Source organism: Nicotiana sylvestris, chromosome 9 (genome assembly GCF_000393655.2).
Source record: "Nicotiana sylvestris chromosome 9, ASM39365v2, whole genome shotgun sequence".
NCBI lineage: Eukaryota > Viridiplantae > Streptophyta > Magnoliopsida > Solanales > Solanaceae > Nicotiana > Nicotiana sylvestris.
In genome coordinates, this window is record NC_091065.1 from 25,749,392 (window position 1) to 25,754,722 (window position 5,331).

The window sequence follows — 5,331 nt, forward strand, 5'->3', positions numbered from 1 at the left end:
GGGGCATGAAAATTGCATGGGGAGTCGACTATAGATACTACAGGATAAGTCGACTAAAGGAATTATTCCCAAATCCCAATGGCACTTATTGAGGGGAAGTCAATGCACTCATTGAGGGGGAGTAAAATACAAGGAAGTTAACTGATGTTTACATATATTTTTTTATCATCGTCAAAAAGGGGGAGATTGTTAGTTTTTAGATTTAATGATGTTAAATAATATAATTGCTTTTGGTGTAGGGACTCAAGGGATCGAAGTGCATAAAGAGAAATAATTGAAGCTGAAGGGAGAAATCAATCAAAGATTGATTGAAGCATCTAAAAGGAAAAGAAGCACTAAGAATCCATGAATCAATCAGAGATTGCTTGAAGAATTAAAAAGGAAACGAAGGATTGAAGATGGAATGACCCAGATTTAAGGAGAAAATCCGGCGCTATCAAGGCTTGAAGATGGAAAGCTGTCAAAGTCCACATATCAAGGAAGAGTAACGGGAATTAACCTTATTCTTGGAAAGAATCAATCTCTTTCCAAGGATCAAATCTCTTGGGTTGACAAATCTCTTTAGTAACGGTCTCCTGCAAAGTATTTATACGCAACCTTAGGACTTAGAGATTCATACTTTGATCAAACCAATTACCCTCTCTTTGTTCTACTGCAAACAAACATTGTAGCTATATTAGATCTGTTGTATAACAAGTTAGAGAAGAAAGAGAGAAACATACTGGTGAGGCATTGTATCAAGAAAAGACGAGTGACAAGAAACTGAACTGTTGGTGTAAACTACACCACTCACTTTGTACTTAAGAAACTCAATCACTAAAATAAAAATCCCTTGCAACCCAAGGGGACTGGACTAGGATTCACATTGAATCCGAACCCAGTATAAAAACTCCGATGTCTTTAATTCCTGCACTTTACTTATGCATTTTAATTCTGCACCTTTTGATATCTCGCTATTACATCTAGTCGACTAATTGAAAAACTAGTCAACTTATAACAATTAATTTTAAAAATAAAGCAATTCACACCCCCTCCCCTCCCTTGTACTTTCAAAATAAAGTAGCAATAAAATTAAGAAATCTTTACGGTATTAAATTTTTTTAATTTTTGAGGTTTCAGTTCTGAAATGTTTATTACATTTTTTATCATCCGTAAGGTAGTCTTACGTAACGATGTGTATTATAATTTTAATTACATCAAATTAATTAAAGTAAAAAATTACGAATTTATTAGTAGCAAATCTTAATTACAAATTTGACATACTAATTTACCTAGAAATTAAGTTTAATGGATGAATTTTAGTTTCAAAGTCATGATGACATGACTAAAGCGAGCTAACCGAGCTGAGCTAAGCCGGCTCATTCAGGCCGCAGCTTAGGCCGAGCTTTAACTGAGTCAAGCCTAGTAAAGCCAAATTCTAACTAGAATTGAGCCATGTGGAGCCGAGCTTTAATTGTAACCGAACTGATTTAAGCAGAGTCGAGTCGGTCTCCGAAGCGACTCGTTGTACAGGCCTATTTCCAAGAAACCTCATTCAGAAGAAAAATAGAAAATTTAGCTAATCCTTATTGCATAAAGATACATAAGATTAAAAGATTGAAGATATAGCTAAAGGTTGCAATTAACATTTACCCTTTTCAATCTTTGGTTAGTGGGGCAAACTTTTTCCTCCCGCCCCCTCCCCTAATACCCGTAGCACCTCATTAGATAGAGGATATATAACGGATGAGTTTGCATCCAATGCAAAGTTGAAATCCACATAGGAAATTAGGGACCATTTTATGGATTATTGTAAATGTAAGCACAAATAAGCAGTAATTGGTGGGATATACAGATCACTTAATTAATTAGCGGTTATTCATAGTTATATACTAGAATTGCTTCTCTATGGATCCCGTGGCACAAGGAAACAACCTAGGAAAACTGTGAATAGTATGGACCATGAATTCTTCTATATTTCAGCAAAGCAATTCAATAAAATACGTTCTTGTTATTAGGGTTATTTTCGTAGGATGGGATGAGATTTTCTTATGGCCCATTCATTGGCTGTGCTGACGTGCATTGCAAACATGAAATTTATCTAACCAAGACAGGAAACCAAATGCACAGTTTTTACTTCATTTCTTATCTTAGATGGGAAATTGTAGGGCTCACACTTTCAAGATTGACAAGGCCTTAGATTTGTTGGTTGGTGAGTGCTGTGGTACCTACCTAATTAATCTATGATACAATATCTTTTAACATTATACCCTTATATTTTTAGACTTGGGATTCCAACATATTTATTAAAATTCCAAAAATTTCTCTTTTTGCACTCCGATAGAAGATTGAGTACGATACGATTGCAGCATCTTTTAGCACAGTATGACATGCACTCCGATCCGATAGAAGATTGACTTCGGGCGGCGTTTGCAGCTATATCTCAAGTCTTCGACTGCGATTGAATTTGAAAAGAAAGCTACTGAGCACTGCTAGGGCCAATACCAATATCTGCACGAGAAGTGTAAAAGTGGCGTATGAGTACAACCGATCCAATGTACTCCATAAATGTCGAACCTAACCTCGACGAGATAATGACGAGGCTATGACAAGACACTTACATAAATAAACTTGTACAAGTATATATAAAGCAACAATAGCAACAGAGAATGATAGTGTACTAACTGGGAAGGGACATGCTAAACGGGAAGATATAATAAATACGACAGCTATGAAATCACGAAGTAAACAAGTAAATCACCAAAATTAGGAAAAAATCAGTCAAACCAATGATATGAAAATGGCACGGCATCACCCTTCGTACTTTTACTCTCGTCCTCACCATGTAATAATATGAATATAATGGCATGTCATCACCTTTTGTGCTTTTGCTCCCGTCCTCACCATGTAATAATAATATGAATGAAATGGCATGGCATCACTCGTCGTGTTTTTACTCTCTTTCTCACCATGTAACAATGATAAATGTAAATGAAATGGCACGGCATCACCCTTCGTGCTTTTACTCTCTTCCTCACAATGTAATAATGATAATATAAATTCGAATAATAAACAATGTAGAGAATAAATTTAACTTCAAATATGGTGCCATGATATCAAACTTCAACCTCCAAAAATATTCAACAACTTGGAAGTAAGCGATAAATACGAAACGAATAATCAAAGAAGTAATAATCAAACCTAAGTATGGATATCATAATTAACGGAACAATATAATACAAAGAAATAATTTTCACCTGCATGCTTTAACCCAGTGACAATGCATAGGTACTTGTTACCTCACATATACATTGTCACCACACATAAAACACATAGCAAATAGATCAACAAGTCCTAATCTCTCTAGTCAAGGTTAACCACGATATTTACCTTACTCCGGAACCAAATCAATGCTCAACCGCGACTTTTCCTCTAGAATTAGCCTCTAAACCAATCAAATCTAACCAAATATAGTTCAATAATTCAAAAATAAGCTTTAGAAACTACTCACGACTGAAAAAGATTCAATCTTTAATACTTTTAAAAGAAATCAACAAAAGTCAACCCCAGGCCCGCTTGGTCAAACCCCTAGATTCGGACCAAAACCTAATTACACATTCATCCCTGAGCCTTCTTATGTGATTAATTTCGAAATCCGACCTCAATATGAAGGTCTAAATCTCAACTTCTTAAAATAACCAATTTCTACCTAAATCCCTAATTTCTACCATTAAAAACATAGATTAAAGGTTAAAATCAAAGGGTGCATGTGAAAATGTAAGAAAACAAGTTAAAATTTATTAACCTTGAAGTTGAGATGAAAAACCTCTTCAAAATAGCCTCTAGGCCGAGCTCAAACTTGAAAATAGTGAAAAATAGGACAATTCCCGATTTTTAGAAGTTTTAAAGACTGGGCGTCAGGTGTTCATCGCGTTTGTGAGACACCTAACGCGATCGCGAAGCATTACGGCCTACTGGACTTCGCATCCGCGAGAGATTGCATGTGTTCGCGATAGCTTGTCCCCAATGGCCTTCGCATTCACGAGCAAACCCTGCCTCCCCCAGAGTCTCTCTTAACCCATCACGTTCGCTAGTGAAGGGTCGCGTTCGCGAAGGGTAATCCCTCTGATGCTTCATGTTCGCGATCACTTCTCCGCATTCGCGTAGAAGAAAACCACCTCAGCCCCAAGTTCTCCTTCGCGATCGCAAAGTGAATAGCACCAAACACTAGCAGAATTACTGAAACTTGGAAATTCTAAGTCCAAAATGACTCGTAGCCTATCTGAAACTCACTCGAGCCCCTCGGACGCCAAACCAAACATGCACACAAGTGTAATAACATCATACGAACTCGCTCGCGCGATCAAAATACCAAAATAATACCTAGAACTACGAATAGGACATCAAAATGCATGAAAATTTTAAAGAAACTCAAGAACTTTCAAATTCACAACTGAGCATCTGAATCCTATCAAATCAACTCCGTTTTGCACCAAATTTTGCAGACAAGTCTTAAATAGTAAAATTAACCTATACCAAGTGCCGAAACCGAAATCCGAACCTGGTAGCAATATTAAACCTTCAAATTACTAGTTTTCAACAAATCACGTCAAAACAAGTTAGGGATTTTTGAATTCAATTACGGGCATACTCCCAAGTCCAAAATCACGATACGGACTCACCAGAACCGTCAAAAAAACTGATTCGGGTCCGTTTAAACAAAATATTGACAGTAGTCAACTCAAATCATTTTAAGGCTAAAATTCATATTTTCTTCAAATTTTCACACATAATTTTTCGAAATAAGACACGGACTGCGCGTACAAATCGAGAAATGGTAAACGGAGCTACTCGAAGTCTTGGAACACGAAAATAAAGGCCAAAACTCAGAATGACGTATCCGGTCATTACAGAAGCTCTTTAATAGAATTACACTCTAACAAGCATTTTTAAACTGTTGTCCACAAGGTTGAGCAAATGTTTAATGAGTAATCTTATCGACTATGCTTTGAAAATCTTAATTAGACTACTAACACTCCGACATGCTGGAATGATAAGGGCAAAATTGTAATACTAATTAATTCTCTCTTGATTTGATAAAGTGGATAAGAATTGAAAATAATTATTTTTGGCAAAAAGTTCTAATAATAATAGAATGACAGGTACCAATTAAAGAGGTTGTCTTTACGTATTTAGGAAATGAGGGGAACCTATGGCCTAATGAATGGGTCCACACTAGCTTTCTCTCAATAAATGAATTTTTGTTAACCCAAAAAGAAAAGGGGGGCCCGACTCCCGTCCTTATAGTCTCAACCAACATAACTAGCTTCTCTCTTTCTCTGTCACATTATG